The sequence below is a fragment of the Hydra vulgaris genome, chromosome 04 (assembly GCF_038396675.1).
Source record: "Hydra vulgaris chromosome 04, alternate assembly HydraT2T_AEP".
NCBI classification, from domain to species: domain Eukaryota; kingdom Metazoa; phylum Cnidaria; class Hydrozoa; order Anthoathecata; family Hydridae; genus Hydra; species Hydra vulgaris.
The window spans coordinates 25,682,501-25,685,000 of record NC_088923.1 but is presented as its reverse complement, the minus strand read 5'-3'; the positions used below and the strand labels follow the sequence as shown (position 1 = coordinate 25,685,000).

General features: G+C 16.9%; 1 long non-coding RNA gene across 2 annotated transcripts in view; it reads right to left on the bottom strand.

Annotated features, from left to right (window-relative positions):
• LOC136079042 (uncharacterized) overlaps positions 1 to 2,500 on the bottom strand; it is an 11,243-nt gene that overhangs the window by 1,163 nt on the left and 7,580 nt on the right. Inside the window, exons 2-4 of one of the 2 annotated variants that reach the window (XR_010637892.1) lie at positions 2,170 to 2,380; positions 1,811 to 1,879; positions 1,589 to 1,670 (exon numbers count right to left, since the gene is read on the bottom strand). This is a non-coding gene — a long non-coding RNA (uncharacterized LOC136079042). Of the gene's footprint in view, positions 1 to 1,506; positions 1,671 to 1,810; positions 1,880 to 2,169; positions 2,381 to 2,500 lie in introns of those variants that run through there. The other variant, XR_010637891.1, reaches the window with a different exon arrangement.

Here is a 2,500-nt window from a genome sequence, read left to right as displayed (position 1 = left end):
ATTGTGAAATATTTATTATTTTACAAAGATAAAATTGAAGTAGCATCAAATTCCAAGGGTCTTTTTCTTTTTTACTTTTTACTTTTATTAAAATTTGAAAGAAACTTAAAGTAGGTCATTTTAAAGACCATATTCAGTTATTCGAAATAAATTATTATACCCCTTGGAGGTTCGAATAACCGGGAGTTTACTGTATATATATATATATATATATATATATATATATATATATATATATATATATATATATATATATATATATATATATATATATATATATATATATATATATATATATATATATATATATATATATATATATATATATATATATATATATATATATATATATATATATATATATATATATATATATATATATATATATATATAGTCACAGGCAAAATTAAGTAGCATTAATAATAAAATCGAAACTCAAACAATAAAACAAAATTATTTACGTCAGAATCTATATAAGTGCAAAAGTTTTATGTTTTTTTTTTAAATTTGATTCCAGAGAGACAAAAAAACATTTATAACTCTTTTCAACTCAATGCAAAAGTAACTCTATTAAATGAACTTTGCTAACTTACAGTTTTTCTGTCTAAAATAAATGTGACGAAAGTAAGAAACATCTACATTTTTATCATGAAAAATAATGCTTTGTCAATAACTATTTACTTAAAAGTATTAACATCAAAAATATTTTGTGGCCGCCACAAATTCTAGACCTTAACCCTGTTGAAAATATATATGGACAATTTTGAAATCTAAAATAATTGTAAGATAGCTCATTTCATTTAAGTTACTTTTACAATGATTTAAAAAAAATTATAAATATTTTTTATCTTATTTACAATCAAATTTTAAAAAAACATAAAATTTTTGCAGTTATGTAGATTCCAACGTAAATAATTTTGTTTTTATTGTTAGAGTTCTGAATTCATCAACAATGTTAATGCTGTATATATATATATATATGTATACATATATATATATATATATATATATATATATATATAAATATAAACATATATATATATATATATATATATATATATATATATATATATATATATATATATATTTATATTTATATATATATATATATCTATGTATACATATATATATATATATATATATATATATATATATATATATATATATATATATATATATATATATATATATATATATATATATATATATATATATATAAATATATATTTATATATATATATATATATATATATATATATATATATATATATATATATATATATATATATATATGTATATATATACATATATACATATATATACATATATACATATAAATATATATATATATATATATATATATATATATATATATATATATATATATATATATATATATATATATATATATATATATATATATATATATATATATATATATATATATATATATAAATATAGATATATACATTTTATGGAAGTCAAATTTTACAATTGAAAATAGTCACAATTCCATACATAAATTAACTAAATTAAACTTATTGATTAGTTGTAACTATAAATCATCAATTTAAATCATATAATGTACTTCGTTCATAAGATGGAAACCAGTTAAAACCAAATCATTCCTCTATTTTGATCCACCAGAACTTTACAAAATAAACTTACACCTAAAATCAAATTATAACATGTCAAAAAAATTTAAACAGCATTATTAAAATCAGATATGACTAATAGTTATTATTAAGTTTTATTTATTCTTCACCATATAAAAAGTTAAATGCAAAGAAAAACATAATCATTCACTAACATAATTACTTTCATTATTTTTTGAAATCCTCTGTAGTCGTAAAATTAAATCCTTTGCCTACTTCGTTATCTAATAATAGATACTTATAAGTAATTATTTAGTAAAACCAATATAAACAAAAATGTAAAAACTAAAATATAGACCCAGTGCAAACAGATTACGATATAAATTAAGGCAATCATAATACAATAAACAGATTCAAAATTTTACTTATCCAAAAATAAAAATAAGATTTATTAGATGATTATTTGATATAGTACTTCACCACTAATATAAAACTTTAATAAACTATAATATAAAACTTTTTTAATTCATATAAAACAATTAAAATAGCAATGAGTACTGTAAAATTTAATGACCTCCAGTAACTTTAATTCTTTTAACTCTAAGCTTGTTCCATGAATAACTAATTGGAAAACTATTATAGGCAGCTTTCATTGCATGAACACCAGTTGACAAAAATAACCAACCATCTTCTACCCAACAACATAGAGCAACTGCCTCTGCTTCAATCCGTTTTTAAAATAAACATCTTAAGCCCAAGATTGTGAAGTCATTGTAATAGATAATCTAAAAAAAAGACATTCGTTTTATTTACATATATATATATATAAATATAAATAACTGTATATATATATATATATATATATATATATATATATATATATATATATATATATATATATATAT